This window comes from Hemicordylus capensis, chromosome 3, assembly GCF_027244095.1.
Source record: "Hemicordylus capensis ecotype Gifberg chromosome 3, rHemCap1.1.pri, whole genome shotgun sequence".
Lineage (NCBI taxonomy): Eukaryota > Metazoa > Chordata > Lepidosauria > Squamata > Cordylidae > Hemicordylus > Hemicordylus capensis.
The window spans coordinates 61,230,561-61,245,666 of NC_069659.1; the positions used below are offsets into that span (position 1 = coordinate 61,230,561).

The 15,106-nt window shown below is 41.0% G+C and overlaps 1 long non-coding RNA gene across 1 annotated transcript in view; it reads left to right on the plus strand.

Annotated features, from left to right (window-relative positions):
• The window catches only part of LOC128349978 (uncharacterized), a 28,358-nt gene extending 14,036 nt beyond the window's left edge, over positions 1-14,322 (plus strand). Inside the window, exons 2-3 of the long non-coding RNA XR_008319100.1 lie at positions 12,914-13,059; positions 14,231-14,322. This is a non-coding gene — a long non-coding RNA (uncharacterized LOC128349978). The remainder of the gene's footprint in view (positions 1-12,913; positions 13,060-14,230) is intronic.
• Positions 14,323-15,106: the final 784 nt, after the last annotated feature.

Here is a 15,106-nt window from a genome sequence, read left to right on the forward strand (position 1 = left end):
GAAGAAGGAAGATAGAGAAAGGATTGACACTCTTGAACTCTGGTGCTGGAGAAGACTTTTGAGGATCCCATAGACAGCCAGGAAATAAACAAATGGATCACAGAACAAATCAAATGGATCACAGAACAAATCTAGAATTTTCACTTGAGGCACAAATGACCATGTTCAAACTATCATACTTCGAACACATTATGCGAAAAGCCAGCTCTCTTGAGAAGTCCAAAATGTTGGGAAAAGTTGAAGGAAAGAGAAGAGGATGACCAGCAGCAGGATGGACTTGATTACGACAGCAATGATGTACCACTGAGAGACCTTAAAGACCAAGTTGAAGACAGATCATCCTGGAGCCAATCATTCTATGTGGTTGCTAAGAGTCGACTGACTTGATGGCGTTTAATCAATCAGTCAATAGCAGGGGTAGGCAATCTTGGCTCTCAGCTATTGTTGAACTGCAACTCCCATCAACCCCAGCCACAATTTAATGTTCAATAACAGCTGGAGAGCCAAGGTTTGTTTGTTTGTTTGTTTGTTTGTTTATTATTAAATTTTTTATACCGCCCTTCCAAAGGCTCAGGGAGGTTGCCTTCCCCTGCTCTACAGAATCCTATAGATACTATAATTATCATATATGGATGTTAAATATCTATAAATGTGTGCATTTGTTTCAGGACAAACAGTAAACCATAATAAGCAGGAGCATTTAGTTATGTTTTGAATTGACCAAGCTCAGAACAATTGGCCGTGAACTAGTTTAAAGGGAGCAGCAACCCATTTTGGCTTTAGGGTCTTATAGAATTTGCTTCACTTTCAATTCGTGCCACAGAGGAAAAGGAAGAGAGAGTGGAGGAAGGACATTGACAGTACACATAGGATCATAGGTAGCTGCCTTATACTGAGTCAGACATTAATCCATCTTGCTCAGTATTGTCTACACAGACTGGCAGCAGCTTCTCCAAGGCTGCAAGAAGGAAACTCTCTCAACCCTATTTTGGAGTTGCCAGGGACGGAACTTGGAACCTTCTGCATGCAAGCATGCAGATGCTCTTCCCAGAGCAGCCCCAGGAATATCTTACAGTGTTCACACATGTCTCCCATTCAAAGGCAAATCAGGGTGGATCCTGCTTAGCAAAGGGGACAATTCATGCTTGCTACCACAAGACCAGAGCTCCTCCCATAGACTTCCCAAAAGCCTCCAATTCTAGCAATGTGGATATACCATCTGAGAAAATTCTCCTTGGAAGCAAGGAGATATCCAAAATCTCTCCTGAAATTTGGAGATAATTTTAGTTTTTCCATGGGGAACCCTGAAAACCCCAAAATTCAGAGAGAATTTTCTCGTTCGAAACATTATTGCCAGAGTGTCAATAAACTGATGCTGCTCCCTGAGACTCATACATTCATAGTGACACGATGGCAACTGAGGGATGCTCAGAAAAATAAATAGTGGGAGCACACATGCTCTCTTCGTTCTTTGTGTCTGGGTTGCATTATGAGGGAGAAATAAGACTGGAAAGGGAGGGCATGAGAGAAATGTTGTAGATTGTTATTGGTGCTTGCTTTTTGCAAAATATATATTCAGTTTTTTTAAAAAATCTTTTCATACCATAACTGTTCTCCAAGTCTCAGCACACTTATCTGGAGGTACTATCACTGTGGCCAACATGATGAGCAGCATTCTGTCACCAGAATACTTCATGCTGGGGCTGCTGCAGACACACAGGCAGCCTGAATGTTATTAAGAAAGAACAGTTGCACAAGCAGTGCTACCACAGTTATTCCCATTCCAACTGCACATTGCATCAACTAATGAGTAGGCATCCATAGGATTGCATTGCTTGTCTGTCATTTGCAGATTTTTGCCTTGTGCAAGAAACAGATATTTTCTTTTACTGCTATGATTTATGATTGTTTAATTCTGGCATTATTCTTTGTGTCTTTGGGGTTGAGCTGTGTCCCCCACCCCACCTCCCTTATTCTATATGAATTTCTGCTTATCTATACTCTCCCACCACCCATTTTTCTTATAACTTCATATTATTCTGAATTTGTGATATTGCATTTAGGGTCGTTTCAGACAAGTGCACCCTTGCTCTCTAGATCCATCCACTCCCTCCCCAAATTTTTCTGCCCTCCCCAGCATGTTGGCAACTTGTTTGGGCAGAAGTCTTAGCTTGGCTTTATCTAAAGCAGTTCATTCATTTGGTTTCCAATTGATCGATTTGCTTTCAATTGATCAATTGATCGATTTGCTGATCAACTGATCGATTTACTTCAATTGATTAATTTGCTTTCAGTCAATTGATTTGCTTTTGGTCAATTGATAGATTTGCTTTCCAATTGATAGATTTGCTTTCCGATTGATCAACACTTTACTATTTGTGCTCTTTGCCTTGGAAAATTTTCCTTAGAAAAACAAGTACAACACTCCTTCTCCTTAAAAACCTACTATTTCTTGTTTTTTCCTTAAATATTTGTGGGTTTGTTCAAGGGAGAAATCTTAGACAACTGCAGAATTATGGAGCTCGTTCCCTTGAAGAAATAAATGGCAAGCTTCTGACAGGTGTGCCTTTTCCACTATTCTGTAGAATGTGTCCACTTAGTGACATCTATATGAAAATTGGCAGATATTATCCTTTTGCAGTTTGGCAAATTGCTTGGAAATTTTATGCACATTGACTGGAAAACTGAGAAGTTATGAGCAGGAGAAATGAAATGATACCAATGAGTGTGAAAACAGACTAATTAAGTGGATTATGACATCAGCCCTTCACACATGCATATAGACAAGAACAAGATCATTGCACAAAATAATGAACACTGATAGAAAATTTTGTAAAGTACCCCTTTAATTATCAGACATACGATAGGTACATTATTGATTCAGCTTATAAGTTCTTCTTTATCAGAAAGTCAGGAGTGGAAGTCTCTTCAGTAGTTTTATCCAATAATTTTTAAAAAGACATTTTCATTGATGCAGTCTAATTAAAAGTATTTTTACACAAATAAGATCCACAATGGGTGAATTTGCCCAGAAAGCAAAATGCCTTCATGCTCTTTGTTTATCCTATTGGTCTGATCCTGGGCCAATTCTGTGGGAGCTGAAAATATAGGAAATAAGAAAATTGCTATCCTCATTGCTTTCTGTATGCTGCTCTTTCTTGGTTGCAAGAGTACTGTATATCAGCCAAGAATATCAGTTAATCAGAGCCATCTGTATGGCACTTGTGATTTGTCTGTTTGGATTGCCCTGTTTTTCAGGCACCTGATTAGGAAGCTGCTAAAATACAGATAGTGTCTAAGTCTTAGGATTCATTTCCTACTTTGCCAGAGTGTGTGCTGCCCTCACAGACAGGATGTCAAAGTATTAAAAGTATCCTAAGATGAAGTCTTTTGCATTACATTAGGTATGTATACCTTTGGGCTTGATATTAACTTTACCACACAGGAGCTGCTTCAGCATGACTGCTTCCTCCGCCATGACGATGACAACAGTGTCAGAATCCTCAGGACACTGGCAGAACATAATGCTGTGGCTCCTTTCCTCTACCGGTTCCTCTTCCAGAAAAATCGGCAATTATTATATGAAGAGGAGATGCCATGTGGGTTCCTACCTTTTATCCTTTTGCTTCTGACTTTGCCTTCATGGTAGGGATATGCCTGAAATGTAATTTGGAATCCAAATCGTGCCACATCCCTTTTAAATGGGAGGATTCCACATCCTCTTTAATACTCAGGAGAGAAGCTCCATACCTGCTCCTCTGGCACTCACCGCCATTTCCTTATGTGCGGCGCTTCCTCCAGCTAGCAGCGCATGCTGGCAGCACTCTCTCCAGCTCCCCCTGCACAGTGCCGGCACACACATGGCCTCTGCGCATGCACAGTGGCCATTTGCGTGGTAAGCATGGTTGCCAACCATGCAAATGGCTGTCGTGTATGCATGGAGGCCATGTAAATGCCAGTGTCAAGCAGGGGTAGCTGGGAGAGAATGCCATCAGTGTGCGCTGATAGCCGGGGGAGTGCCGTGCTTAAGGAAATGGCAGTGACTGCCGGAAGAGCAGGTATGAACCTGCTCTCCTCTGTATTCAAGGGGATGTAGAATCCTCCCATTTAAAAAGGATGTGGTACAATTCGGATTCCAAATCACATTCTGTGCACATCCCTACTTCATGGCATGGGAAGGAATGCAGAGGGCCTTTTATCAATTGTTAGATCATTCTACTCACAGGTAAACTGCTTGCCAAGTTTTCAAAAATTTATCTCACATATATGTTATTTATCCTCCCCCCACCCCCTTATTCTCCTTTGACCTTCACTCAGGGAAACTGTGCAGAAACTATATTAAGGTGAATTGATCTGTTCAACATCTGACATTTTCTAAGTTTTGGGTTACTTATTGAAAAACTTGAAGTTGGCTGTAAGTTCTTGAATCTTCAGAGTTTTTATACATCAGTTTTAGGTTACTCTGTTACAACACTGAGGATCTATCGTATCATGGACAAAACCCAAGACACTTAAAATGATTAAATGGAAATTTCCAAATGTTTAGGGTGTCAAATGCTATAAATATACTAATAAGAATATGACATATATTTATATACCACTTTTCAACAAAAGTCCCAAAAATGGTTTAGATAGATTTAAATAAAATAAAATATTTTTAATATAAGTTAAAATATAAGTTGATATGTTGACTTATATGTCTGCATCGCCGACATATTGACTTATATAAAATAAAATAAAATAAAATAAAATGGGTCCAAATGGCTCACAGACTTTTAAAAAAACCCATAAGCTAGACACTAGGGGTTTGCACAAAACGAGTTGGCCAAGTTTTACACAAAATTGGTTCAGATTAAGTCCAGACCAGACTTGAACCAGACCAAGGATGTTCGGTTCTGCACACCCCTGAACACTCCCTGGCTCTGCTTGAGTTCGAGCTAGGTTCTAAGTGTCAACATTTTTTAAAAAAAACAGCAACTGACCTCCAGGTCCAGGTTGTCCATTCGGAGGAGCTGCTGTGCATGTGCACTGGCCTTCAAAATGGCTACAGCTAGCCAGAGAGGGCCTGAAAGGCCTGAAAATGGGCTTTAATGGCCCAAAGAAGACCATGGGGAGGCCAGCGGGGTGAGGGGGAAACCTTTGGGGGGTGGTAACCCTGTGGCTATGACAGCACACCCCTCGGGGAGGCTGCCGGACGACCCGGTGGTGAGTTTATTTTTAAAAAAACATTTAGAACCCCTGAACCAGCCTGGGGGGTTCAGCTCAAAATTGAGCTGAATTAGGCCCTGTTTGGCTCAAGGGTGAGCCTTCAAATAAGCATAAGCCCAGTTCAATGGCAAACCAGTGCAAAGGCGAACCAGTTCACACATCCCTACCAGACACTGGAAGGATGCTGTGCTGGGGATGGATAGGGCCAGTTGCTCACCCGCTGCTAAATAGAGTTACCACTTTTAAAATTTGGCTGTGGGCCAGATCTTTGGGTCTTTTCAGTACCTAACACCCCTGCTCTGTTCCCTATAAGAGTACTACAAACAACTATAGTTTGAAATCAGTAGGTAACAGTGGTATTTGTTTGCCCATAGGCCATAACAAAGTTTGAAAATGAACTACTTGCAGGATTAGCAGTGTGTTAATGGGTTTATCATGAAGTTCCTATATCAAAATGTTGGAGGATAACTTCTTCTAAAGCTCTTTTTAAATACAGTAAGGCAAAGCCTATGAAAGCACAAGAATTACAGTAATCCTTTTAGAATTAAGTTCTTGGCCATCAAAGAATAAATATTTCAAGAAGAGGTACTGCACTCGTCTTTGTTAAGTGTAGCATGAGTACATTGCTGGCAAACGGCCACTGTAGTATCGGCCTAATTACAATATGCACTGCCTCCCCGGTGCTATAAAAGATGACCGACACTAAAGAGATCACAGATCACCTAAACCAATTTAGCCTGTATCTCAGCCTAATCTCAGAGTGAAAGTCTTTTAGGAGAATAGAGTAATATTGGCATACTGAGCACCTTTGAGGGGGGCGAGATAAAAAAATTAGCATGGACTTTATGACAGTGGAGAACCAGAGTAGAGGTGTTTGTTATGGAGGGCAAAACATATTTATATGTGTGCATGCTGGATATTATTAAGAGATTGCAAGGAATAGGGTGATTGTCTTCCTGGAAGAGCGGAAGAAGGACACAGGCATGAGATTTAATAAGGTCACAACTTTTATTGAATTCTGAGACAGAACAAGGTTTATTGTTCAATCTGTAAACCTGAGCACATATGCGGAAATACAGCATGGAAAAGGAGACTTTGTTCACGGATATAGCACATGCTTTGCATATATAAAATTCCTGATTCAACCTCCAGTTAAAGGCTTTAAAGTCCCTTATAACAAACTTTATGAGACTTGAAAATTCAATTCAAACTTGGTTGCACCTGAGGTCGATAACCTCGTCTTCTTTTTTTGTCTTTAGCTGATATGGACAGTAGCAGGGAGAATGGATAAACCTTTCAAAATGAAGGTGGCCTTCAGATGTAGCATGAAACCTTGGGTAGACAAATCTGTGGTTAATCTGTGAGCCCAGGAATCATCCTGCCGATGATCGTCAAGCCGTGGTCTCGCAGCCTCTGGCCCATTGCTCTTCCTGGCCCGCTGAGTCCACAAGCTCTGTACCGTTCATGTCACCAGAATGTGGGCGTCAGGACATCAGTAGAGCAGCAACCATTTGCCACTATCTCTGAGAGGGCGTGCCCAGTGCAATCATGCCTTTTTGGCATCAATCATCCACCTTTGGCAGTGAAAGGGCATTTAAACCCGTTCCTCTCACCACTTGCACCACTGCCCTTGCAAAGGTCCCATAGCCATACAGTCTTGCACAAACATGACTAATAGTATTGGGGTAGGCAGAGGGGCACTAGTTTTCTGCCACTCTTGGAAGGGGTCATAATGATTTCCTAGGAGGGCAAAGGATCCTGGGGTTTCACCATTGTGACAGGGTGCTCTTCGAATGGTAGACCTGGGCCAAGCAGTCCAGGGAGACCCAACACACTCCTTATCCCATGTCAGCTTGCAAACCAGGGATTAGCCCTCTCATGAGAGGTCCAGTCCACTGAGAGGACCAGAGGTTGCATGAGCTTTGGGTCTCCATTGGACTGTACTCTCATGAGGTAGACCACCCAACTCTATGGGCCTCTGCTGATGTGGGCCCCCCAGTAACTCTGGTTAATAATAGAACTCATACTTCATAACTTCCCCATCTCCACTCAACCCTTCCAGACTCCCAAGGCCGCTCCATGTGTCTGGGTGGTCTCAGGTGGGCAGAGTAAGGAAACACCAAAGATAGTTAATAGTCCACGTTCAAACAGCCTGGTGCAAAACAAACAAACAAACAAACAAACAAACAAACAAACAAACAAAAACACACCCCCAAACCCCATGGTTATGTGTTGTGGGGAGACTAGACTGCCAGAGGGAATGCTTAGATTCCTGTTTTGTGGCGGTTGTGGGGATTGGAAAAGGTGTTGCCAGGGTACCCTTCCACAGGGCTTGCAGGGATCTAGCAACCTGGCTGGGCAGAAACAGCCCTCTGGCCCACATGCGTGTCTTTTTGGCCTGTCAGTTTCATGAGAGAGCGGTCTTTGGGAGAAGGGCTGGGTGTCTATTGTACATGTTGTTGTCACACTGAGCTTTCAAGACCATCCTTGTAAACAATATCCAGGTGTAACCCAGGATGGTTCTTCTCATGTGTTATGGCTGAGATTGCATGTTTGCACCCAAGGGGAATGGGCTGCCCCCCCTCCAAATAGAACAGAACCACTTAAGAATTCTAGGAGCTATCTTTTGACTCAGAGTTTGGGTTATCCATTTGATAATAGACTTTCCTTTGCCAGCACGCATGGTACTGCACCAGTCTGAGACATCTCCAAGCTTTTACATGCATTTAGGTTTAGGATATAGCAACGCGGGGACCCTGTTGCCGGGCAACAGGAGGAGGAGTACAGAGACTGCTGAGGACAGAGCAACTGATCAGAGAGGCAGACAACAAGAAACACAGCAGGCATAGAGCTGATGTGTTTCTGGGCTGGTGTGAGCTGCCCTTTCTATGGTTTCTGGAGCAGCTACAGCACAAAACCCAGGTTACGGCGGTGGCAAAATTTGGACGACACGATGCCAACTTCAAACCTGAGGCCATCAGAGAAACTCACTATGAACTGAAGGTTCAGATTACTGTTTTGGGTCAAAACCCTTGGGTCAGTTGGGTGACAAAACCATGGTTTCATGTATTTGGACACACCATGAAATCGAACCTCTGGCATGGTTGCCTCTGGTTTGGTGTTATGTCCAAAGGTGGCTGAAAACAATAATACTTCAATGGACTGAAATCAACATATTCTACTTGTTCATCTATTTTAGGGGAGAGCCTGTATTTTTGAAGCAGAACATTTGGCATGTACAAGATTGCAGATTCAATCCATAACATCTCCAGTTAAAAGGAGCTTAAGTACAAGTTTAAATATGAGCAACTTTTTCTTTCAATAAAGTAAAAGCCTCTACCTAAGACCTTAAGAAGACCAAGACCCTGGAGAGCTTCTTTCAGTCAGATTAAACAATTCTGATCTAGATGGACCAATAGTTGGAATATATGATGGCTTCTTATGCTTGTCATACTCTAGTTATTGAAGCAGACTGTTTTTCTGTATTTATTTGGAGCATTTCATATCCTGCTTTCAGAACAGCTAACACTGATTTTAAAAGGCACGCATAATTTAAAAAAAAGAAAGAAACTGTGCAATACAAACAATCAGAGCAGTCAAGTATGCCAGGGTCAAACCAAAGGTTATTTCTCTTCATTATCTTCTTAAACTTTTCTAAACTTGCAGAATGCTTCTGATCATGTACTTCCTTAGAAGGCAGATTTAAAAGTACTGATCCATACAATTTTAAAAAATAGCAGATCAAAATATTTCTGACCATAATTTTATGGTCACCAGCTCATTTCCTATTTCACAGAGTTGTTTTCCCACATTGAGTGCTATGGATCAATTTTCATAAAGGCTGATTACTTCATTCCACCAACAAGCCTTGTGTTGAATATTGGCATCCTAGCAGATCAATAAGTCAGACACTGGATGGAAATAGATTATGTGGCAAGCCTGTGCAGTGCATATAGCCCATGCAATGAACGAAGCCTCTTTCAGGTTCACATGTAACCTTGAATAAAGTTGACCTAAATTGCAGCAGGGATATGTTTATCTTTATTTAACAGTCTCCACTAGCTCATCAGTGTGCTTCTGAATTAAAGGTCAAGAATTGGTGCATTTTGGGGGGGTTCTCTTAGGATGCAATTTCTGAATTTCTGAATTCTGAATATACAGATAAGGACTGAGAACTTCTCCTCTTGTTTTGAAAATGTGTATTGTATCAGGATCCCACCCACTGCACGTATGGCTGGAGTCACAAGTCTTTGTAATGATGTAATGTTCTGATGTGAATGGAGTGCATATGAATTTAGAAGAATGAGCAAGGACATTTGCAATGTGTGGGTCCTCACATTCACACTGCGTCATTCTGAATAATACAAAGATACACATCTAAGGGCCCCTTCTGATGTTCCATCAGTGGTGTGGGTGTTGTTGCAACGTGCATCCTTATTTGCCCTGTTAAGTTTGGAGGTCTGGAATCATATAGGAGATGTCGATTCCTGTTAAGTTTGGAGGTCTGGAATCATATAGGATTCATATTAACATTAACATATAGGATAACATATTAACAGATGTTGCCCTGTTAAGTTTGGAGGTCCGGAATCATATAGGAGATGTTGACAATGTGGTTCTCTCCAAAGAACTTCCAGGAAGTGGTAGTGCTGTTGTGTGAAGGATCTATGTGGCTGGCTATTCCCATATGACCATGGTTGTATGACCTTATTGGGGCAGGCTAGGAAGAACTCACACTGCTGTAACACCATGGATGTAATATTACAAGGGACCCTTTGGCTATTTCCAAATATTTTCACATTTCAGATAGAAGCAGCTTTCCATCAGCCTTTCTCTCCCTTCAAGGACCTTTTACTTCTGCTACTTCCATTCTAATCATTTGTACAAAGTTTTTAAATTCAGGTAGTAATTCAACCATTTCTTATGCCCATTTCTCAAATGGGAACCAGCCGGAGGAGGAGGAGAGACAGAGGCATATGCTCCCAAAACCATGCAAGGCATTCCTGTCAGAGGTGGCACTGTTGGCTCCAACCTTGAGTCACTGGCCCTCCTCTTCTTGGAGGTTTAGATCAGTATTTCATTGGCAAGGCAATCTTTCTCCTTCACTCTAGGCGCATAGCAACACCATGCTCCTGTTCTCAGATTGTTCCATTACCAGAACTATCAAAACCGATTAGATAGAACTATTTCCAATTTCTCTGCTTAATTATGTGCACCCTCTTAGAGTACATTTCTTGTCCCTTATTTCAGGATGTCATCTGTCAATGTTTTTCCAGGCCAGATTGATGCTGCCAGAAATGCTACCAGATTACAGCTGCATTTTTTAATATAATATATTGTTTTAGAGGAGGCCTGCTCAACTTCGGCCCTCCTGCAGATGTTGGCCTACAATTCCCATAATCTCTGGCTATTGGCTGCTGTGGCTGAGAATTATGGGAGTTGTAGTCCAAAAACAGCTGGGGGGCCTAAGTTGAGCAGGCCTGTTTTAGAGTATTACCTTGCATCTTTTCAAGAGAGATGCAGACAACTGAACCTAAAGGAGAGCAAAGGACTTAACAACTTTTTAAAAAGAGATAAATTGGCAGGCAGTAGGTGGGAGCTGATGTCCTTGCTAAAGCCCTTTAGAAAGCCTATTGGCTAAGCTATGCAAAAAAGTGCCAAATCAAGGAAAGATATTCTAATATTTTATATTAACAAGGACATAGGCAAGGTGTAGAACCAAAGCACCTACTGCTAGTGATGACTAGATTTAGCTGCAGTAAGTACCTTTTTCTGTGTACAGAACCTAGTCAAGAAGATGGGCAAGTCCTGAAGTGCAAGCTCTCCTTCTGTGGGTGGCCTATACTTTTCATTTCTTCCCACAATCAGTCAGTTTCCAGTTACCATTTGATGAGGGCGTCTACCTGTTGGTTTTAATAGTGTTGTGTTTTCAGCTGTACCCGTTCTGTTGGAAAATCCTCATTCCCATATATGTTCAAAAGATCACACAGGATACATTCCTACAAGCCTTGATGACTTCAGTGGAAATTGTATGGCCAGGTTTTCTCAGCCAAGCCCACAATGGTGCTTAATATCTTTAACTCACATCTATTTTAATCACAGCTTTAGATTTCAACCCCCGTTTTGATTTAGCTCTATGGAACCAGGTGCCAGGGACAAGGTGTTAATAAGGTGTTGAGTTATTGTCTTGGCTGTTACCTATTTACACCAGTTTCAAATGAACCAATCCCCTTTTCAAGCAATTGACTTTACCAAGTTCCTTCAAGCTTCAATATGTCAGAAATGAACATTGGTTTGAAATGAATCACTGAACAGCATCCAGACCAATGCTGCCCTCATGTTAGAATGTTTCACAGATGCAACAATCTTCCTGCTCCCTGCTTCCCTCTACTTCACCAATGCTCCCCCTCCACAAAAATATGTCCTTGAGAATTGGGAACTCTGAGAAACATACATCAGGAAACATACTTCAGAAGGAAGGGAGGATTTGAAAAAAATCATTATACATCCAGAATGTTCTAACACGGAGTTTCTTAACCTTGGGGCACCAGATGCTGTTGGACTACAATTCCCAGAATCCCCAGCCACAAAGGCCATATCTGGGGATTCTGGGAGTTGTAGTCCAACAACTTCTAGGGGCCCAAGGTTAAGAAACCCTGTTCTGACACAAGGGCAGGATTAGACTCAATGTTGCTAAGTGAGTAGATTGTCTGGTGCAGTGTGTCGCTGTCTAGTATTGTATTCATATGTTGCATATAGACGCTTGCTCTTCATCAGAAACTCAATTCTAACTTAGTATCCTGTATCTACGATAAAAACGTATTGATAAATTATAGCATCGAATACAGAATACATAATGATAAAGTGCTTATCTAGATGATATGGAATAGTTCTGTACAGTTTGGATTCAAAGGCAATTGACAACATACAATCCATCAGTGATGAAAAGGTGTAGCCTTGTTACGGGTGCGGGTGGGGGGACAGCTATTCTAATGTTCTTTACCGCCTTTTAACAATGTGATGATGTATGTGATTACTGTATCAAAGAAACTGTAAATGATAAGTAGCAAGACAAAGTCTGAACTTAGAAATCCTTGGTTACATTCTCAATTGTCACCTTCCTGGTCAGCAAACAATATAACTTATGACAAAGGCAGAAAACTTGCTGTCAGACATGTTTCTGACAAGGAGCTTCTCTACACCTCTTGCCTTGAGGCTCCTGGGTTTAGATCTACTTTGAGTCTTCTCTTTGCCAGCTGAAAGCTGCTTATGGTCACAGGAGGGGGTGGAGTCATGCCATATGTCACCACTGATGTTATCGACACTATTCATTGAGTGCCAGTGACAATAATGCAGCCATATTCTGGAGAGCACAGAAATGTATTATGACTCTTCACTGGAGGAAACAATACAATTTTCATAACAACATACTGCAATTGAAGAGAGCAAGGAAACCATGATATTCCACCCTCACCCCCAAAATGCAGGTTATCCACAAGAGAAATTTGGCTTCTGTACATTTGTTACACTTTTAAAAAAATACTCTCCTCCACACTGCAAAATCACATGGAATTTCTCTTTTTTCACTGTCCTGCTCTATTTCTCTGTCACACACACATTCTCACAGTCACTTGGAAATCGTAGAAATATAGGTGTGACCCTTACTAATACATTCCCATATGTGTCTAACACCTTTGCTTAACAGCCACAGATTTCCTCATGCACAGCCCTCCATGGAAGTGTGGATTTATTCTCTTATGAGATCGTACAAAAAGTTGCAAACCGAAGTGTAAATAACATTCATCACACCAAGTCAATTGGAACGTGACTGCGGCGGCGGCTGCTGCTAAGGTGAATTGCAGCTTAGGGGAAAGTGATTTCTAGCAGATAATAACCATACTGATTTTTTAAATGTCTAAGTCTGATTTGAAGTCCATGCTAGCAAAAACAGTCTAATGCTCAGCTTACATTGTGGTAGAAATGAAATTACAAGAAATGCTAACTGGGAGAGACAGATGTGCTCATCAAGCTTCTAATTTTATATTTTCCCTCAAATGTAGAATATTACATATAACCTGCTTTGAAGTGTTTTATGTACACATATGCATATACAGCAAATCTTTATTTTTTATTTTTTATTTTTACACAGTATGTTCAACATCCTAATCAGGATGCAGAATTTAGGGGAAAATAGGTTCTTGTCACATAAAATATCAAACACAATAGAAATACAAAAGATAATAGAGTCAAAAAAGAAAGCTTCCACCAGGAGCTGTTCTTGATCATGAATCTCCCATATCATATCTGGATCAAGGTGTGTTGGCAAAATTAGATTAATGTCAAGCTGGTTAAGACATAGCATAGACTGAGTCAGAGCTTTGAATTTTCTGCAGGACAAATGTCAAAATAATATTCTAGTTGCTTAAATATTTGCCAGCTCCTGGTGTGTTCACATTGTCCTGAGCACATTTTATATTCTTTTGCCTGTGTTAGACTATAATATATTAGTGGACATGTTCACAAACAAGTTTAATCTGAGGGCAGCATTGGATAAGCATTCAGTAAGTCAGTGGCTTTAGTTATGCTGCCTTTCAGAAGCATGTTAAGTGTAAATACATCATCAGGCATAAATGACCAGAAGTACACTTTGGGGAAATGCGTACTGTATATGCATGTGAACAGCCATAGACTCTGATCTGGTCAATGCTAGACAGTAACCTATCCTGTCAATACGACTTGATACTGCTTGGCCAAATTAGACATGACACAAAAAATTCATCATAAGAATTTCCCATGATTAAAAGAAAGAAAGAATATAGCAGCCATAAGGGCAGGGGAAATCATGCTAAGTCTCTCTCTCTCTCTCTCTCTCTCTCTCTCTCTCTCTTTCTCTCTCTCTCTCTCTCGATATATATATATATATAAATAACTTTTAGCACTATGTACTACACTATGTACACGGCATAGTCCTATGAATGTTTTTACAGAAGAATGTCCCACTCTAAGTTTTCTCCCTCGTTAGTGTGTTGAAGATTGAAGGCTAGAATCTCCCTGCTGAAGCTCTCTGGCTCCCAGGAGAAATGATACAATACCTATGGGGGAAAGATTAAAAAGTACTCCTTCAGCTCTGTGACCTTGATCCAATCTCTGTGCTCCTCCTTGGTGCTAGGAAAGAACAGAATACCCTGCTAGAGATCCACAGGATAAATATCTGGCACCTCATTGCACCTGAATCATGCCAACCTGCATCGCATCTAGTTGTACCTGGAGCAGGCCAACTGGTTATGGACAGAGCATCCAACCTTAGCAAGACCTTCCACTGGATTTACAATGACCTTTCCAAGACAAAACTGAATAAAAAAACAAGATATTTTGTAGCCCGAGACTGGATAATCCTTTATGTCTTGTTTATAAGTATTCAGAGCAGTTATTGCCAGATATTAAGTTAGTTGTCAAAGGTATATTTTATTACAGGATGGGAAAATGTCACAACATTTGGTTTTAATTGAAGCTTAGCTTAGCCCACCCAAAGCTTCTTAGGTTTTTCTCTCATCATTTGCTCGTACAGTATTTAGTTTCTTCCTATAACCTATCATTGTGCAATGATGTACTGTTGCACGAACAAGACCCCAGTACAACATTTTGTACTATACCAGTTTCCAGTAAGGAAGTCCAAAACATCTGCGTCCTTTTAGGAAGAGCTACTGTACTGCGTGCTTGCAGAAAATAAATTGAGAGGTATTTCACCAAATATAATGATTTAGCCAAAGTAAATTTCAGGGAATTATGTTGTCTCCTATCATAGTGCTCTGAAAAACTCCATTTATTAGCTAGTTTAGTTTATTGATTTCGTTAATTTATTTCATTTATATCCTGCTCCATTAAATTAGTGTCCAAG